At 36.4% G+C, this 21954-nt stretch overlaps 1 protein-coding gene across 1 annotated transcript in view; it reads right to left on the reverse strand.

The window, feature by feature from the left end:
- The window catches only part of CCDC178 (coiled-coil domain containing 178), a 280794-nt gene that overhangs the window by 101938 nt on the left and 156902 nt on the right, over positions 1 to 21954 (reverse strand).

Genomic DNA, 21954 nt, shown 5'->3' on the forward strand with positions numbered 1-21954 from the left:
TTCATCCCTCCCCACTTTTCCCTTGGGTAACCATAGGTTTGTTTTCCATGTCTGTGAATCTCGTTTGGTTTAGCAAGTAAGTTCATTTGTATCATTTTTTAGATTCCACAAATAAGTGGTATCACATGATATGTGTCTTTCTCATATATATATCACATCTTCTTTATCCATCCATCTGTTGATAGACACTTAGTTTGCTTCCGTGTCTTGGCTACTGTAAATAGTGTTGCTACAACGTTGTGGTGCATATGTCTCTTTGAATTAGGGTTTTCTCCAGCTATATGCCCAGGAGTGGGGCTGCTGGATCATATGGTAACTGTTAATTGACCATAGGTGTGTGGGTTTATTTCTAGGCTCTCTATTCTGTTTCAGTGATCCATATGTCTCTTTTTATGCCAATACCACACACTACAGTCATTTTTATACCCCAGAGATAGTATTAACAATTTGGTGCTAATCATTAAGGAACAGAAATTAAAAAAAAAAAATCTTACAATGACAATGAGGACACAAAGACCAGGAAAGTCAAATTCTTGTCCAAGGTCACATAAGAAGAAAGCAGCAATAAGGCTAGGATCCAGTTTGGTTTCAGCCTAATGCCTGTTCAGGGACTACGTCACCTCCTAATCTTGAGTGTGAATTACAGGGCCCATAAGATTCTAGACTGATACCTGTAAATGCTCTAATTTCTGAGTACTCTATCGAATCACACCAGTCTTTTGAAATAAACTGGATGCTCAAAGAGAAAAGAGTCTTTTAAAATAAAAAATATACATGCCTCAGTGTCTTTTCCATGGGAACACAGGGTTAGTTAGGCCCACTGACACAGAGGTGCCAAATATGCACACTACAGTAAATAATTTGCAGTCTAATAAAATATCCTATGGATAGAAGTATCACCAATGCTTTTTCTCTTTTGTTCCTCTCAGTTAGATAGCCCCCTTACTGAGAAATAAAAGATCATAAGCATCTCTAATTGCCTGATGTTGTCCACACTGGGGCGCTGCCCAAACACTGTGAAGATTCTCAAGGAGAAACAAGATTTAAAATATCTAAGGCAAGTTTCTATAGAGACTCATTCTTGAGACATGTCTAGTCTACAAAATAACTGAATCCCAGCATGGGAAAATCACATTCTAGAACGGGGATCATGGAACTGTGACCGTCCAGGCAAATCCAGCCCACTGCCTGCTTTTGTAAATAAATGTTATCCGAGCACTGACACACACGTTCATTTACATATTGTCCATGGCTGTTTTTACTCTGCAGAGGCAGAGTTAACTAGCTGCAATACACACTAAATGGACCCCAAAGCCTGATCTATTTATTATCTTTCCCTTTACACATAAAGTTTGCTGACCTCTGCTTTAGACTCTAAATTAATATGTAAGTATTATGCAAAACAAAGTTCCAATTTAGATTGCTTACTCAAGATCTATTTGGGCTGTAGTTACACCTACACATAGAGAAAGGCTATAGAAAAGCATTTTCTTTATTTTTCTAGCAGAGGCACATACTAAGCGAGCCATAGACAATTAATAGCTCAAAAATGTCTCCAAGTCCTTAAAAAATAATGAGATGTTCCTAAACCTTTTAAGTACTCTCAAAATAGACACAATAAAATTGCAGAGAGTTGTCAGATCTATTAAGATACCATAAACAATGCCTCGATTTATTTCCCCTACACCTTTTAAAATTAAATGTAGTTTATGTAGGTCTTGCATTATGGGAAGCCAGGGGTCTGTTAACTTTTCTACTCCAGCAACCTCTGTTTTAGGGGTGTGGGATTAACTTTATGTTGCCAAGTGGAAGCTTAATTTTGCAGGGGACATAGGTGTCCATTCCTTTGCAGAACTGCTAAGTAAAATGAGGTAGTCACCCACCATGCAAGACTGTAAAGTTATCAGAAGAAATGCACTAGGTATACAACACAGCAATACAGGGTGATCTTTAAAATATGATGCGCAAGTGGAAAAGATACCGAATGATAAATATCACATAATTTAGCACATGAGGACAAGTACCAATGGGATTTAGAGAGACACAAGAATTAGGAGTTAAGGGTGAGGGACAAAATAAATTAAGAGTTGATATTCTGGCGGGGGAGGGTATAGCTTAGTGGTAGAACGCATGCTTAGCATGCACAAGGTCCTGAGTTCGATCCCCAGTATCTCCATTAAAATAAAAAAAAGAGAGCCAATATTTTGAGGATATGTAAGTTCTTTATAGTCAGCAGTGATACTCAAAATGATTAAGTGGGTTGGGTTCTTAGATCTTCCCGGTTTTTCCAGGGGTTTAATGGAAAATGCTTAAAATAAGATAAATCAAACACCTAACAATACTGGAAACACACTTCTGCGATAATAGGTTCCCCAGGGGCCACAATCCTAAGATTTATTCTGTATATCATCTAGTTATGGCCAGAGTAAATGAAGGCATGAAGAAGTCTGTCATGACAATTATGTACCAAATTCATGGTTGTTTCTTTCTATGCCTTTTTTCTCGTCTTTGCTTTTCCTCAACTTATTTATGCCTCTTTTCTTCCTCATGCTTCCTCCTTGTTATCTTTGTGAAACACAAATTCATTCAACTCTCTAAGGTCTTCTTGCTGTCATGCTTCCCTCCTGAAGATACCATCTTCCCTTCCCACCATTTCCAACCTACTATCCTTTCCAAGTCACTTCTTTCTTTCTACATTATGGTATGAAATAGAAGTGTCTCAAAAAAGAAAAATATTTGGGAAATACTGAAGGATCCACTTATTTTTTCCCATAAAATAAGACACTTCATGAAAATCTAATACAATAGAAGGAAGAGGGTGAAATGTATATTGTGCAATTCAGCTTATGGCTGTCTTTTTGATGTTGTCTAGACACTAATTTGGATAGTGGTGGTAAAGAAAAATGAACAAAAACTTAAAACTTTTGGTCTACCTGGAAAAGGTGATTAGAAATATTTCTGTTTCTGTCAGCTTAGCAGGAAGGCACAAGAGTGTCAATGTAATAAGTCTGCATAATTAAGTAAAGTATATGACAAATACAATTATATTCTTATGCACACAGAGATACACATACACAATGTTATATTTTTAATCTTTTGACAGATATGAGGGAAGCCAGAGACTTAAAAAAGGTAGAACAAACTGGAATCTCTTTAGGAGGTACGTCGGACATAGAAGCAATAAAGCTGGCATTTATAATACAGTATTCATTATTGGGAAGTAATTCCTAGTTCACTGATAGCATATACTGTATATATCTAATGTTATGCGGTGAAACGTGTAAAGATGAACATTTTCAACTTTTCTTGGAAAACTGGAACCGATAAGGCACAGTCAGCATTAAAACACTGTACTATGTATGTATCTGTCACTGCAATTGCCATGTTTTATTATACTTAATATCATCGTATTAATTTCTTCACTTCTGTGAACTTTTTGTGCCTTACTAATTTTTATCTCAGTGCATAGTACTCTCTCAGTAAACATTACTGAACACATGAAAAGGTGAGTGAAACTGAATAACACTCACACCTTGTTGAACACTGAGGTACCTACACAGAAAAAATGGGTGGACTCAACGTGGATTTTTTTTTATTTTCATTTAGTATCTATTTCTGCCAACTGTTCTTATATGAGTGGACTTTTCAGAGTATTATTCATGGATGCCATTTTACATGTTTTTTATTCTGCAGAGAAACATTTCACAATTAATTTTTACAACATAAAAACGTAGGAATTTATCCATTTACATATTGACTGAAAAAAATAATAAGGTTTCCAGTTCTTTAAATCCTAGTTTGCAGAAGCATTTCACTGTGTAATCTCTCTGTGTTGTACTCCGGTTTACTTGTCGCTTTTCCTTGGAAGACTAACAGAAATCTAAACTACCCGCTTTGCTGCCTTTATACACTTTGCTAAGCTGTGTTCTCACAAATCAGGAGATTAAAATAAAAAAGAAATAGTAAGACAGTTTCACACGAAATAACGATAGTTGATTTTTTTTAATTATAGAGGATCTTCACAGTAGCAGATGGGTGTGAGCACTTCACGGAAACAGAAAAGTAGTAAATAAGAACAAAAGCAGCATTCAAATTACCAAAGACTTTTGAACAAAGTAATGATAAATTTCCTGTGTACTTCAATGACTTAAATAAGGAGAAGCAATGTATGTTTTAAATCAAAACAACACTTTATACACTGCTCTCTTCAGATGAGATAGGCAAGGTTACTCAGTTTTACAGGATTCATCCTTTGTCCAAATTCATAACAAGTGCCCTTCCCTAACCCTATACACTTGTCAATGTCAGACCAATTTTTCTTCCTCATGAAAGTTTCTTCTTTAATTTTTTTTCCAAAAAAAAAAAAAAATCAAGGAAGGAAAGAGGGAAGGAACGAAGGAAAGTGCAAGCCTCCTGGAATCAAATGCTATATCCACTCCAGAAATCCTCAGTGTCACTGAGTTATTAGCTTTCTTTGACCTCAGGTTAATGACTGATCTGAGGATAGCCCTTATGTGGAAACCTGTTCATATGCAGTTAGGTACTGAAATTTAGACTCACGCAGATGGGGCAACTCATAAGCTTGATTTTGAATAAAACGATATTCATGGAAGCCATCTGAAGTCCATGCAGGCCATCCATTCTTCCAGGCATCTGGGGTCATCAGCCGTTCAGAAGGTGTGTCCGTGGGGGTTCTCATGGCTAACTACTGAAGCTCCAATACCAGGAACCTATGAATTTGCTACTACTCATGGCAAAGGGGACTTGCAGATGTAACTAAGGGCACAGATCTTAAAATAAAAAGATTATTCTAGATTATATAGGTGGGACTATCTAGCCACATGAATCTGAAAACTTCAGAGGATGTGAAGGCAGAAGCAGGAGAAATCTGAAGTGTGAGAGAGACCTGAGACCCACCTCCCTTTCCCCTTTGAAGATGGAAGAAGGAGGCAACAAGCCAGTGAGTGCAGACAGCCTCTAGAAGGTGGAATGGCCCTCTGCCCACAGCCAGAAAGAAAACAGGGACCCAGCCACAAAGAAATGAGCTCTGTCGACAATCTAAAACAGATGCCTCTCTCCAGCCTCCAGGAGAGAACACGGCCCTGCCGACAACTTGAATTTCATCCAGTGAGACTCACTTAAGACTTCGGACATACAGAGCTATAAGATAATAACTTAGTGTTATTTTAAGCTCCTAAATTTGCCATGGTTTATTATGGCAGTAATATAAAGCTAATATAGTGACAAGTATCACATTAGGTACTAGGTTTGTCAAAATTAATAATATGTTGCATAAAAGCTAACAGCTTAATGATGGAAAAATCAAGCACTGCAGCTTCTTTGCAACAAGTTTATTAATATATACATTTTAGAAACTATCAAATAATTCATTTATTTTGTATAAAACACGTGTTTCCTATCAGTATGTAAAGTAACACAGCACATCAATAATAACTGGAAAATTAATTCCAATGTGATATAGATTGTGCCCTGAGCTCCCAACTAAATTTCTGCTTACATTAACTGTAATAGATAGATAAAACTATCATCTCTATTTTGAAATAAATGTATTCATTCACTTGATAATTTTTATTATATTTTAAAGGTCCATTATTATGTTAGAAAATTTTGATAGTCCTGTTTCTCCAAGATTAAATATAAACTTGAGTATATTATGAATGTCCTATTCTGTTAAGTACAGTTCTCTCTGGTTAATAACTTTTAAATGATTAACTAATCTCCTGAAAGCTGAGCATGCAAATGGTTTTGAAAAAAATGTATGTTTTGAAAAATTCTGTTTGAATTAGTAAGAATTCAACTTATATATATTTTAAAAACCTCCTGTTAACAGACTATTTGTGCTAGGGAAATTATAAAAAAACAAAACCAAAACACAGCAAATAAAAAAGACACCCCTGTCTGTTATCAGGGTTGTGTTTTATCTTTTTAAATTCCTGGAGCTGTTCTGGATTATTCCTGCACATTAATTGTTGAGCTGTTAAGTCTGGTGTGGTAATAGCATAATAATGGGTTTGTTCTTCATTACAGTGGCAGCCAGGTCCAGCCTGCCCCCTCTTTCCACATCAGATGCAGATACTACAAATAAGATTCAAATATGGCAACTGATGTAATGCCCACATTATAAATTTTGATAGCCTAAGAAATTGTTGGGTGAATAATTTTTTTAAATTTCAGGAATATTAGCCAACAATTGCAAATATAAAGATTGCTGGGATTCTGAGATAATTGTATAGCTTTATATCTATCGACATGATACAAGGAGAATAAACTTGTCAAAACTGCTAAAACATCTGAATGACAAAATACCTTTAAAGAAATGTTATTGTACTCTTTTAAATCCAGAATGTATATTCAATATTCACCTTAATTCTATTTTACAAAAAAATGCAAAATGTTTGCAGTTGCTATATGTCCTTTATAAAATGGTTGTGGCAAATGTGTTTTCTATTCACTGAAGTCTGTATTTATTCCATTGCTTTGTTTTTAACTTTTTGAGGGACAACATATATACATAATTATGAGAACTGATAAATTTTTATAAATGAGTACCCCTACGAAACCACCCTCTAGACGAAAATACAGAAAAAGCACCTTCACACCAGAAGATTCCCTCATGTCTATTCCCAGTCAATAACAAACACTACCAACACACAAGATTTGCTTGTTTTTGATCTTCATATAATTATAATTCCACACTGCATATTTTTCTGAGTCTAGCATCTTTTGCTCAATATTAATTGTTGGATTTATTCATATTGTGTGTGCAGCAATATTTCATTCATTATATTGCTACATATCATTCCCTTGTATGAATAAACTGCAATTTATCCATTCTACTGCTAATGGATTTTTTTCAGGGGAACCATTATGAATAAAGCTGTTATTAACATTTTGTGCAAAACATTAACATACTTTGGTGAACATGTGCCCTCCTTCCTGACGTCTGGGTTCGAATCATACATATATAATGCTCAACTCTAACTGATGGAATGAATATGTTTAAAATGATGATACCAATTTACCTTCCCACCTGAGGTTTTTGAGAGTTCCTATTGGGCTACATTCTTATTTATACTTTTAAATTTTAACCCTTTAGAAAAGTGTGCAGAGTCAAGCCAAGGTGGTTTTAATGTACATTTCTGTGATTATTCTGAGTACCTTCTCATACGTTTACTGCTCATTGGTATAGCCCCTTTCATGAAGTGATTTTCAAGTCGTTTGCCAGTTTTTCTTAATTAGGTTGCCTGACTTGATTGTTTTGTTAGAGGTTCCTCACTTATGGATGAGAGTACTTTGCTGGATATATGCATCACAAATACTTTTTTCTAAGTTGTGGCTTGTCTTTTCATCTTTAATGGTGTCTTTTGATGAATGAACGTTTTTAATTTTAAGAGTTCAGTTTATGAATTTTTTCTTTTATGGTTTATAGTTGTGTCCTATTTAAAAGAGCTCTGGCAACCCTGGGAAAAACTCAGATGTTTTCATATGCTTTTCTCTAAAAGCTTTATATAACTTTCACGTTTACATCTCAACACAGGTGGGACTGATTTTTGTATCCATTGTGAAATAGAAGGTCAAAGTTCTTTATTTTTTAAAGTGTAGATATCCAATTGCTCGTGCACCACGTATTGATTCGGCACCAATCACTTTCCAATACAGTCTTTTACACTATTTTGGTGGCCGCTTCTTACAAATCAAGAGGCCATGTTTATAATCTAGGTCTGTTTCTGGAACCTCTGCTCTGTCTTATTGTTCATGTACCTATCTTTACATCAATAGCACACGTTCTCATAGCAAGGCCTTCTCTAAGTGCCTGTTGGGATGAATTCCTAACTTTGGCTCTCTTCAAATCTGTCTTCACTGCACTTGACCCTCTGCATTTCCTTATAGATTTTAGAACATTCATGCACCAATTTCCAAAACCTCCACTTAAGTTGTAATTTTAATTCCACTGTGTGTATACGTTAATTTGGGGAGAATTTACATTCTTTAAAACACTGAATTTTCAATTCATAAACTTGGTAGATCATTCCATATATTTAGAACGTCTTTGATTTTTTTTTCTCAGAACTGTTTTGTAGTTTTCTGTGGAGAATGCTTGTACATCTTATGATGGCTATATACCTAGGCATGTTTACTTATTAAATCACAAAGAGCATCCATTTTAAGATTTTATTTTCTAGTTATTTGTGGCCAGTTTATAGGAATACAATGAATTTTTATTTATTTTATATCCAGTGACTCCCCCAAATTCACAAATTAATTCTAGCAGTTATCTGTAGAGTCATTTGAGCTTTCTATGTACAAATAATGTCTTCCAATAACTGCAGCTTCTAATGTCATCTTTTATCATGTTAAACAAGTTATTTTCTATTTCTAGTTTGCTGAAAGTTATCATGAATAGCTTTTGAAATTTCACCAAAGGCTTTTTCTATATCTATTGATATTGTTATTTGAGCTTTTTCTTCTTTTTACTGTTAATGGGATAAATTGTATTCAATGTTTTTAAGCTGAAAACTGGCTTGATTTTGGGAAGGTCAAACATCCCCTACCCAAATTTGCATGTTATTAGTTACATTTTCTCATTCTATTTTCATCCACGGATTATAAAATATAATCATTTATTTAAATACAATATGAGGACAGCAATAAGATCTAATAAGAAAAGCAGATCAATATCTAATGTGTACTAGCTGTATATTTCTATCACCCTCCACTCATGAGAATAAAAAAATTTGCCCCACCTGCCTAACATGGTGGTTACAAAGATAAAATAATGGACTGGAAGTAAAAATGCATGGTAAGCTACAAAGAAAGACCATTAATATAAAGTTCAAATGGTCAATTATTATATAGTTTATTAAGGTTCTATTTAATAAAATAACAATGAGATATGTAACTTGAATCTGCTTCCCTAGTACTTTTATTTTTCTTGAATGTTAAAGTAAGTTTTGTCTACTAATTTTCTTCTCCCAAGCTATCCAAATCAAAACTGAACAAATGAAAATGTTTCTAATCAATGAATCTTTACCAAACTGTTGTATTTTAAACCTATCAAAGTACTTATACTGCTTTCATAAACTCATAAATAACGTATCAAAATTTAGGGTGGATAACAAGTCTCATCCTTTTTATGTTTGGATAAGAAAAAAAAAATCACAATTTTCATATGGCTTTAGTCTAAACATAGCTTCCTGGAGTGAACTCTCTGGCCTAACCACACTCAGATCAATGCAAGCACAGTCTGTTTCTCTCCTGTCTTCCACAGAGAGAAAACAGGCTACTAACCAGATTCCCTGCCCGACTTTGTTAGATTATGTCACATATTAAATTTCTTATTTTCAACCTTTGTGCTACCAAGCAAGAAAGAATGAGTGAAATAAAGTTCAAAATAGAAAGCAATATAATGTATACCGTTTAAGCCTGCTAATTACAATTACATTCAAAAGTTAGATTTCCTCCGAAAAAAAGTAGGTAATTTCTTTTTGGAATTTTCTTTCTCCTTTATTTTCCAGCTATATAACTGCATATTCACCTACTGGGTAGCCTGGTGATGGAATCCTAGGAGAGAAGATGTTTTCCTGAAAGAGAAAGTGAAGAACCCAGCAGTAGAAGAGTCAGCAGCAGCAGTGTTGCACTGGCTATCTGGTCCAAGTTTCACTCTGTTAGCTTTCATACTCACTTAGCTTTAGTGCCGGGTTCATCTTATGAATTGGGGGAACAAGATCAGGACTTGGGCACCAAACATCTTCCCTAGTATTATCGCTCCGTTTGTTTTGGTGATTATTCTACACCCTACCACGCATACTTAATGCCAGGACAAACAGAAGATGGTGAGGGAATTCCTGCATTTTCCACAGAGGGAAAACAAGAACATCAAAGGAAACCTATGCTGATTAAAAGGCACACCTACAAATGAAACAACTCTAAACTCTGGCCCTAAATTGACTGAGATAAACACTTGTGAATTCTATTCATAAAAACCAAGAGTATTAATTTTTTTTTCTTTTACAAAAATAAGGTCACAGTCTTTGATGGGAGACTTCATTTTATACGAAAATCCCTTAAAACCCAACTTTACCTAAGTATTTTTTAAATTCCCCATGGAATATCAAGTAACAAGAAAACCCACACTCAACAAACAAGGTTAAGAGTCTGCTGAAAGGAAACCAAAATGAAATTATAATTTAGTTTTTCTGAATGCCAAAACTTTAAGAAAATTATTTTAAATCTTGTATATATTGAGTTATTTTGTGTAAACTGTTAAAAATCAATAACCCTTGATATGCTAAAATGCATTTATTTTTGAACAATGTGTATATTTCTTTTGTGGGACTTTGATGTTGTTGCAAAGAGACTTAGTGACTTGTCAGTGGCATGACATACCTTAAATAAATTTAGAATAAGCTAAGGTCATAATCCTAAATAAATAAAAACTCTGAAATTAGTAAGAAAATAATTTGTGAGGATAGTAGCTACCTTAAAATGGTCACAACTACCTACTAGATCGTACCCAGATGAAATTCATTACCTTGAAATTCAACATCTTGGCAAAGTCTTCATCACTAATTAAAATAATAGCAATGGAAGAGCATCTGCAATTACTCTGTTTAGGATAAAATTACAAGGGCTATAAATCTCCAAGCTTCAGGGCATAAGCTGATCACCAGCTGGGGTGAGAAAGAAATGTCTACCTATTGTGTAGTTTTGCAAAATTAGGTACATTATATGTTTTACTCCCTCAGAAACATCTGGCACAGGCTACTATTTGAGAGCCTTTTGGATTGAACACAGGGACACTACTTGACTAAGTTACAGAAACTGCAAGGATGGAGATATATAAACACACACACATACATACACGTATACATTTACATATGTATATATCTTAAAATTCAAGGGTCTACTAAAGAAATGCTGCATTCCTCATCTTAATGTCACTGGCTAGTGATCAAAGGTCATCACTGATGTTAGGTAGAGAATGAGAAATTCAGAAGAGTTCAAATTTTGGTGTTAGTACCTTTGTTATAAAACAGAGCCAACAAACAGGCAATATTTGGTAGTTTCCACGGCGGGGTAGGGGAGGGAACAAAAAGCCCGTGGACTATGAACTATTTTGGGAGACTGACAAAGACGAGAAATGAGTGCAGCAAATGTTCTATGACAGCTCCCCGCCTACTCTCGTCTTTGGGACTCAAATGAAGAGGCTGGTTTGCTTTTGGACAGAACAGATTGTTACCTGCATGAGAAAAGGATTGGAGTATCGCTTCTCTTTTGTAAGTGAGCTGAGAACAAGGAAGAGGGAGGAAAAGTCCAAGTGCCAGGAAGGTCTTTGCACACTGTTCTGCTTCTGTCCTGGAATGTTATCTAGGAGGGACCTGGTGGTCCAGATCAACAAGTACAGGCCCCCAAATGCAGAAAAAGGTAGTCTGGGGGCCTGGAAGGAAGAGAGTCCAGTAAGTGAGAAGAATACTGAGATGGAGATTGGACGCTATGAATTCAGAAACAGTTACTAATGGTTAATAACCTTACTAATTAATGGTTCAAATTATACTTACTAATCTGTCCCTAAGTTAAGGAAGCCCTCAGAAAATCCAAAAGCAGAATCTGAGGCAAACAAGCTCTTTATCATGTTCAACTAATCTTCTAACAAGTTCCTGAATCACATACCTGGCGATATGTGGGTTAAATGGAACAGGCCTGCAGTTGCTTTTTTAAATATTTAAATTAAATTTAAATGCCTTTAGGATAGTATCTTTCCAACACATCCCAGTCTCTGATACTCTTTAACAACTTAGTCCCAGTGTTTTCATGTCTGGAAACAGCAACTACGGACAGCAAAAGCATCAACGTTTACAAATACTAGTATAAAAGTACCATGTTTCAATATCATCCTAACTATATCATTAGCTTTATTGCAATACAGTATCTAGAATTTACTAACTTTATTGTAAGAGAATCCCATGAAAAAGTCAGTTTTCAACATCCTTTTTTTCCATTAGAAACAAGAGTAGTATCAAGTATAAAGCTTCTATTTCTCAAACTATGATCACCATAATATTCTGTGAAAAACTTTCAAACTCTGGAGTTTTTCTTCAGCCATGGAACAACAGAATTCTGACTAAGATTTCTGTCCTCACTGAATGGAGATTATATTTCTCTCTATAGACATCTGTATAAAGCTATGTTTGGGTACTTTGGCTTTTTCTTCTACAACAGCACTCCACTGCCCACAGTCAGTTCATAGTTCATTACAGACCCCAGATGGGCTCGCTGCACTTTTATGCACTTTCAAGGGATCAGTGGTTCCCTGCCAGTCCAGGTACATTCTCAATTTCCTCTGAAAGGCATCTGCTCACAGCTATCCTTTAGGATAAAAGCACATTCTAAGTAGTCACAGCATAAATGATGGCATTATTGCAAATGAGTTTTAGTAAACTAAGAGAATTCTAAAACTCTTAGTTTATCTTGATTAAATTAATGTCAAATGAAATAAATCATTTTCAGCTCAAAAGCTTTTAGACAGAAAATGTTATCACACAATTTGCAAACAAATGCCGCACTTAAGTTTGTCAACTCGGTGACTTACCAGGATTTGTGAATCATTAACCTGGGGTCTGCCAGGCGGACTGGCATCTGCAAAGCTGAGCTACTACAGAGGTGGCTTTACCTTTCTAAACCTCAACTTTCCTCTAGGGGCTTCTGGGAAATTTGGGAGATTCGGGTCATAACTCTAGTGGCCAAACCTACTTCAATCTAATGCTGTGAAGAACCTCTGCTTTGGAAGGGAAAATCAAGAATTCAAAGACTAGTTGAAAAGTCTAAGGTAGACAGAATCTCAGATAATCTTGTAGAAGTAAAATTGTGCATGGTTAAGAGGGTAGCTCTGTATGAGTTCTGTATTGCTGCGTAACAAATCACCACAAATTTAGCAGCTTAAAACCACACGCATTTATCATCGCACAGTTCCGTAGGCCAGAAGTCCAAGCTGGGCTCTCTGCTCAGTGTTTCACATCCAAGGTGTGGCTGCACTGAGTCTTCCTCTTGAGACTTCACTAGGGCAATATTCATCTGCCAGCTCCCTTGGGACATTGGTAGAATTTATTCCCTGTGGCTGTATGACTGAGGCCCCCGTTTTCTGGTTGGCCATTGGCCAGAAATTGCTGTGGCTCCTAGAGACTCACTTCAAGTCCTTACCATCTGGCCCCTTATAGCTTCAAGGAAGCCATGATGTGTCTCCTGCGAAAACCTTTTTAGATTTCAACTCTCCCAGGAAAAGCCCACTTTCTTTTAAAAGATCACTTAATAAGGTCAGATTTACCCAGGTTAAGTTCCTTTTCTTAAAATCAACTGATTTGGGACCTTTAGTTACATTGGTAAAATTCTTTCACAGCAACACCTAGACTAGTGTTAACTGAATAAATGAGAGAAGGTGGTGCCTTTTACGTGTGTGTACCAGGTGGTGGGACTCTTGAGTTCAATAAGGAATCAGAACCAGTAAGATGAATGGATAGGTAGAGAGAGAGATAAGTACTTGGCTTACACAATTGTGAGCATTGGCTAAAAAAGTCCAAGCTCTGTGGTCAGGAAGGCACCATCACAGGAAGGCAAGAAACCATGGGCAAAGGCTAAGACTCTTGTCCACAGGTGGAATTTCTTCTCTGTTTCAAGTCACACCTATGCTCTCTTGCTGAGTGATGGGGTTCAGGACACACTACTGCAAAATATGGCACCTTGACATATGGAATATTTAAACCTGAAGGAGTTTGAGGAAACAGCAGAAGCAGGAAAGTCACTGTGATCTTCTCCCCACCATTCCCCCCTGAAGTAGGTCATAAAACGTTGTGAGAGGTGCCCTCACTATTCCCAGGAAAGGAGCATCCTTATCTCTGATGACACAGTGACACTAAGGAGAATCTGAATAAATAGGCCTTGCTGGGTCTCTCTCAGTTGACTACACTTATACCCTTTGACCCATCATATTTCTACATCACTATTGACTCTACATCAAGCCTAGCATAAAAATACTCAAGTTTAATTGCTTTTGGGTTTTTTTTTCTTATGGAGGCTCCTGTGTCACATAAAACTTACCTTTAATAAATGTGTATGCTTTTCTCTGTTAATATATTTTTGTTAATTTTCACACTCATCCAGTTACCCTAAGAAGATCAAAGAAAACTTCCCCACCCCATAGGAATTCCCTACAACTAGTTGACTAAAGAAGAAAAAAAAAAAACTTAGGCCTGGTTTATAGATGATTCTTGACAGGTAGTAAATAGGATGTCTGGGGAAGTTATATGGATTGACTCTTCCAAGTGGGCAAAAACATGAATATTTGTATCCCATATGAAGGCTCACCAAAGAGTGACCTCAGGAGAGGAAGATATAAAAAATCAAGTGGCTAGGATGACCCTGTTCAGTGGGTTGTAAGTTGGTTTCTTTCCTCACTTCTGTCAATGTCCAATTTAGGACTCATGAACAAGGGCCATGTTCATGGCTCATGAATGGAGTGGCCATGGTGATTATGGCTATCAATGGGATGGAGATTATGCATCTAGAGATCTTAGACCCAAAGGAACGAACATCTTTGGGACCACCAAAGGACGTAACAATTTTTCCATTGAACCAGAAGTTGAAACTCTTACTGGGCTTCTCATACATCTGCAACAACAAGCAAAAATGAAGGGTTACTCTTCTGGTTGGGTGATTTATCCTGACTGCTAAGGGGAAATTGTCTTGCTGTCATACAATGGAGTAAAGACAACAATGTCTAGAACACAGGCAACCTAGGCATCTCTTATTACTCCCATGTCTGATGATTAAAGCCAACTGAAAATTACCATAACCCAATTCAGGCAAGACTGCTAATGGCCCAAACTCTTCAGGAAGGAAGGTTTGAGTCAACCCACCAAGCAAAGAACCATGACCAGCTGAGATGCTTGCTGAGGAAAAGGAATATGAAATAAGTAGTGAAAGAAGATAGCTATAAATCCCATCCATGACCATGTGATCAGTTGCAGATACAAAGACTGCAATAGTTATGAGCATGTCCTCCTTATTTTGATGTGAATATGTTTGCATGTGTATTACCCATATATTTTTGTCTCCTTCCCTCTATTATCCTCTAATTATTTAATACAATAGACAACTAATTTTATTATCCCAGTATTTCAGTTACAGGATATCAAAGAAGAGTAAATATAACAAAGAGGCTTTGTATCCTCTTCCGGGAAAAGAGTTAGCATGTTTTCAGATGTATGCAGGATAGGTGTATCATTATAGGTGGAAATATGATTTGTTTTTGTTCTTGGAGATTAAGTACAATATAGAGAGATATATTGGGTGCCTAGTTGACAAAGGGTGGATTGTGACAGCTTTTGTGATTTGTCAGCTTAGCTAGGCTTCATTCCCTGGTTATTCAATCAGACACTAATCTAGGTGCTGCTGTGAAGGGATTTTGCAAATGTGATTAAATCCTTTCATCAGTTGACTTCAACCAAAGCAATAATCCTAGATAATCTGGGTGAGTTTGATTTAATCATCTGAAAGGACTTGGAAACAGGGCTGAGGCTTTCCAAGGGGTAGGGGAGCGGGAAGTGGCTGGCAGAACGCAGGTAGGGCAGATACCAAGACAGATAAGAAGGAAGAAATTCCCCCCTCATGCAACAGCTTCAGCTTGTGCCCTAGGCTTCCAGTCTGCCTGTAATTTATTCTTTTTGATTACCACCCTACAAATTTTGGATCATTTAGCTAGTTCCCATAATAGCACAAGCCAATTCCTTATAATAAATGAATAAACACATATACATAGGTAGATAGATGATAGATACAGATATATAGATTCAGACACAGACACAGACATACATATAGAAATCTTACTGGTTCTGCTTTTCTGGTTGAACCCCAAGTAATATAGTGGCCATCTCAGAATTCTGCCTACCATATAGCCTTTCTTTGGATTGCAGCAAGATATTGTAGGAATCACCAGAATCAGAATTGGAAGACCCAGGCTTGAGACTAGGTGTTGCCACTAAAAGCATCATAATCCTGGGAAAATCACTTAACCTCTGCAAGCTTCACTTATCTCTTTTATAGTTCAACAACCTACACTGCTGAGTTGTGAGTATCAGATGAGAAAAGTAAATAGGAAAGTATCTTGCATACTTCAAAGTACTATACAGTTGACCATTGAATAGCAGAGCTATGAACTGCTCGGGTCCACTTATACACAGATTTTTTTCAATAAACACTATAGTACCACAAGTTCTATGGTTGGTTGAATATGCAGATGTGGAACCTGTAGAAGTGGAGGGCCTGCCATGGAACTTGAGCATCCTTGGATTTTTGTATGTGTGGTGGGTTCTGTAAAGGTAAGAACACACAAGAAAGAAAAAAAACCTCCCATATTCCCATCACCTAGAGAAGCTAGACAGAGACAACCTTTCATTCCCATTATGTGAGATCATATTCTTCTGAGGAATTATAAGCCAACAGCCATGGACAACAAATGAGCAATAATGCAATTAGTGTTGAATCCTACGTTTTAGACTTAACTCATTTCTAGAGTTTGCTACTGACCCAGAGGAGCTGAGTGGGCCCATTTTTAATGACTCCAGCTAAAACTGGCATATGGTTGATTCTTTAACAAGACTAATTATGTTACTATTCTGAGGTCGCTTGTAGGGGAGTTTTACTGTCTTCTTTCAGGTGAGTTTCAATGTACTATGAAACAGTCCTTCAAACAATCTATCACATTCTTAATTAGATATCTCACAGACATGGTCTGTGGAAATAACTTCCATTTTAGGTTTACTGGAACACCAAGAACTAAAAGCACATGTTAAAGTCTGAGTTCAGCAAAATCAGATGACCTGTGAGCTAGAATAAGTATCCCAGTTTCTGAAAATTAAGCTGTAAATGCACAAGGTATCATGGGGTATTCATTTTGATTTTAAGCATTATTTTGGGTATAGTTCCTAAGTTTCACTTCTATTATAACTGGCACTTAGAAGGCTTAACCAGGCAAATTCACTGTAATTTACATTAAAATTTTACTTTGATTACTAGAACAAAACTTTCCAAATAATTATGAGAATTATGTCCAGGAATTATTATCCTTTTAATTGCTACATCCTTCTGGAATTTCAATTCAACTCTCACTCAAAACTTTTGGTAACAGAATTCTTAGGAAAAATCATGTATTTTTCAATAGTCTGAACTAATATGTTAAGGAAAAGTACAGTAACGTCTTAAAGGTATTAGGAAATCGCTGACCAGGATGAGATCTTTGCAAGTTCACTCCCTCTTTTGAGATGTGTGAATGATTTTAAAATTGTTGAGTTGTGACAGTCTAGACCCTATGTGGGAAACAGACAGTGGTGCCCATGATATTTCTGATTTCTGATATATGTGACAAAAAAAGCCAAGACTTCTCTCGAAAGGAGATTAACAGGGTTTTGAGGACATTCTATGCCCTACCTAAAGACAAACAAATAGACTCTGAATTTCGCCACATGTACACAATCCTTGAATGACTGCTACAGAGCTTGTAGAAAGCCACAGGCATCCCATTTTAACAATTATGTTTGAAAATAATTTGTGTAATAACTCTCTAAATGTTACACTTCTATGAGTGATATTCACCGTTTTTAGTTACTATGTTTACCAAAAATGTGGATTCCTATAAGAATGTAAAGCATCACTTAATTTAAATGACTAGAATCCAAATGAAAACTTGGCACACAGAAACTTGAGTTACCATATTTAAATCACTTCCAACCCAACTATCAATTAGTTATGTTTATACCATGCAGAAATCAAGAAGAGCTCAGTCAGATTAGTTTCCATTTTTTCAAAGTAAGTATAAAATACATAATCAATCTAGTTGGGTATAATTTCAATGAACATATTTGACAGGGAGAGTGGTGTATTGAAATATTTAAAAATCAAGTAATGTAAAAAGCATAAAAGTACAATGGTTTCATATGTAACTAATTGACTTAAGTAAGAGTTATTCCTACAATAATCCTATTTGTTTAGATGTACCAAGACAGTAATATTCTACGAAGAGATAAGATACTTAAATTTTTTTTGCATAAAATATGGGTTATAAAGATCTTCACTAAGTGACTGAAATACTCTAAACAAGGCACGCTCTTCAAATTTCTTCCAATATACATGTTGAATTCAAGTTTACCATTTAACTGTAAATTCTCTTACTGTAAAGTTCTAACCATATCATTTAAAAGATAATAGAAAAAAAAAACCCCAGCAAAAGTGACAAAAATAGTAAGAATGAAGACTTTAAAAACTGACATAAAAGAAAATTTCTGAAGAATCCTTAATTGAAAATGGAAAAGAACAACTGTCTTCAAAAAAGCCAACGACTTTGAACCTTAGACGTTCTTCATTCTTTTCAAATAAAAACATATAAGCAATCCTTGTGTATAGTTACAGTCGGTGTCAAATTCTATCAAATTTGAGATGAGACTTTGCCAGTTTGGGAGCTAAGGGAATATATTATCTCTGGCTGCAAAGGGTTTCATAAAAATCTTGAAGGAAATGGAAATCCAACACTGGCTAAGAAAATCAGCAAATAAATTACAAAAACTGTCCATTTGCCTGTCCCTTTTAATCTTAATGTCGTATTCAAACTATTGGGCATGTAACTGAATATCTCAACTGTACCTGAAGAAATAATGGAGCGTGTCTCTGCAGTAAAACAGAACGGCACTAAACTGATGAGTTTAACCCAGCAGAAAGAGCGGCTGTAAACATGACAAATGCCTGCTATTGATTTCAGGTTTAATTACTCCGTGCAGCACTGACAAAGCCCATCAGATGTTGTTGTGAAGTGTAAATGGAACAGACTACACTTCACTGCCCATAGGAAACTGATGGTGTCTGCAGTTTGCATTGTTTACTTTATCCTCCGTAAACTTCAGCCTTGATCAAATTAACAAGTGCTACTAACCTCCAACAAACTACAATGCACTACGGTTTTACAGCAACAGCCTTGGAACAACAGTTCAGCAGCGTCTCATTGATAACAAATGTCAGCCTAATGGCTGCTGGTGAACCCTACAGCCCAGCACCTGCAAGTCCTGACTCCGGGGCCACTGGGAGCTCTTCCCACAGGTTCTGATGTGTAAGGGAACAGAAAGATGAGGTTTTGCACTGCTCATTATTGCGATACCAATAAATAGCCAGCACCGCACAATCTTTCCCAAAGGGCTCCTAAATTACCGCTTCTGGTTTCCAATATTAGTTTTTCAAGAACATTTGTGAGTGATTATAACTAACTGTAGGTTAATTGCTTTCTAGCTTTTCCCTTTTACTTCTCTCTTTTCACTTATAAGTTGTATCTTTTTTCATTCAATTTAATTCAACTTTTTGAAAGTAGTAATTTACTGAAAGATATTTCTGAAACAACTGAGAATTCATAATACTTGCAAAAGAACATTTTCCTTAGGTAGGAGGTTGCTCAATCGACATATCATTTGCTTTTGTTCACAAAGGCTGTGTCAGAATTTGCTATTTTATCATCAAAATATGGACAGAGTGTACCAAATGTTTATGTATTCAAAACTTCATGCCACCAGGTAAAACAATAAAATAGGGTATCAGTGAGCATCTGCGCTGGGTTCAGGATCTGCCAAAGTCTAATGGAAACCTTGGTGGTTGCCTTGGTTCAAACCTTATGGGCAGCTGGGCCCTCTTACCTCCAACTGCACACGTTGGCTTGGTGCTGGTGTGGACACTCATGTTCAGCACCTGTTGTTGGGATTTATTTTCCTCGTTCCTGGCAATGCCCAGCACAGTCATGGGCATCTAGTTCCCAGTTTACACTCCCAAGCTGGCAGGCCTCAATTTTTCAACCTGTGTTTGTAACCTACAGAATTACTGCAATTTTTCATTTTGCCCTAATCTTGCATAACATAATATACTTCAGACCAGAATAAAACTAGGAGTTACAACATATAAGAAATATTTCAAATAAATGACAAAAACAATATTAGATGCCAATCAAACAAAATTGTAAATGAATACTAGATTTCTAGCAGAAGACAGTGCAATCATCATTACTTAACTGGTTTTAAAGGATAGTCCAACAACAACAATAGAATGCTGATGATAATCTTAACAAATACCTAAATTACTCCATGTGTGCCTGATCATTTATCAAAAAAATAAGCAAAAACTTTCCTCAAAAATGTCATTTTATGTCCTCAAGTTAAAACTGCGGAGTTTTATTTATTGAGTGCTTCCTTTGGTTGCTAGGTGCTGGTTATCCAGTGGTGAAGAAAACAGATCTTACCTCCAGTGGGGAAAAAAATAAAAATTAATTACTCAAATAATTATATGGTCGGTATTGCAGTGAGCGCTATGGAGGAAAGGTAAAAGGAGTAACAGAACTCTGAGGAGAGGCCATTGCTTTAGTCTAAGAGTCTGGGAAGCCTTCTCTGAGCATGTGACAAGAAAGCAGAGACCAGAGACCAAGGAGGAGGCACCCAGGAGAGGGAGCAGTGTGCTTGTGTAAATGCTCTGACACATCTGTGAGAGCCTGACACAACTGAGGAGCTGAAAGAAGCTTAATGTGCCTGGAGTCCACTGAACTAGATGAATAATGGCCTAAGATATGGATAGCGAGGTGGACAGTGGCTGGTTCAGACAGCCCACGTAAAGAATTTTAGATTCCATGCTATTAAAAGCCCAGGAAAGCCAATGAAATAAGTTCAGCACTGGAGCATGGAAGAGGAGTGTTTTGTTTTGGGTTTTTTTTTTTTTTTTTTTTTTTTTCCCCTGGCTTAAGTTCATACAGACTGCTTTACAAGAAACAGCTCCAGGTTGATGAGGGACTAGCATGAATGTGGCAACCATATCTATTGGAGCCTGATGCGATAGTTGAAGCAAATGATAATGGTGGCTTGGTTTGGATGACGGCTGTAGAGACGGATGGCGCCCAGATAGTGCTGACAGGAAACCAGAATACTGACTAATAAACTCTCCTTCTAAGCACTGTTTATCATATATGTATTCACACATATCATATACATACATGTGTAAAATATTTACTATATATATGCTAAATATATATTTTTAATTTTATACTAATATATTTATAAAATATACAACACATTTAATATATGTACATAGTAATGTTATATTTTAAACTTCTTTACCTCTATATGTTGAAATCTTCCTTTTCAGTTATTTAAAATATAATGCTTCCAACATTCATTTATCTGAATATATGGATTCTCGGTGGACTCCTTAGATGTCAGTGGATATCACTCTCATACTGACGCTACACATGGCAGCATATCTAAGCAGTGCTAGAGATTTTGGTGTAGTTAAAATTATGCTCTCTGTTCAAGTTCTGTAGCATTCCTCTCCTAGATTTTATTCTTAAAGGCCAAATCCCCACAATAGCTTGATATTTTTAACCGATTACTTTGCAGTTTTCACAGCAGAGAGAAAAATGAAATCTCTGATGTAGTCTACAAATGTAGTCGTCAAGTTTGTGGAAGACACCTTAGCGCACCCCATCAGCTGCACCTGTACAGTGAGCCACCCTCAGGAATGGGCGCTGCACGGAGAACTTGGAGGAGAGGAATGGAGGCCCACAGAGGTCTCCTGAGGCAAAGTGCAGAAGCTACAGGGCATTTTTTTTTAAAGGTGCCCTACAGCCTCCAACATGGATGAAAACAGGGTAATTATGAATTCCAAAACAACACAGACTATTTTAGAAAAAATTTCCACGCCTGGAATCCAGCACCTCCTTAAGTCCGTCCTACATGTAATGCAAGAGGAATGTGGATTCAGTTTCTGGTGATTAACAGGAAAAGAGAGTTTTCTACTTCTCTTAACAAACTACTCTTATTCATTTACCACACTCCTTTCAGTTCTTATACAAACAGCATCTCAGCTAAG

The sequence above is a fragment of the Camelus ferus genome, chromosome 24 (assembly GCF_009834535.1).
Source record: "Camelus ferus isolate YT-003-E chromosome 24, BCGSAC_Cfer_1.0, whole genome shotgun sequence".
NCBI classification, from domain to species: Eukaryota; Metazoa; Chordata; class Mammalia; order Artiodactyla; family Camelidae; genus Camelus; species Camelus ferus.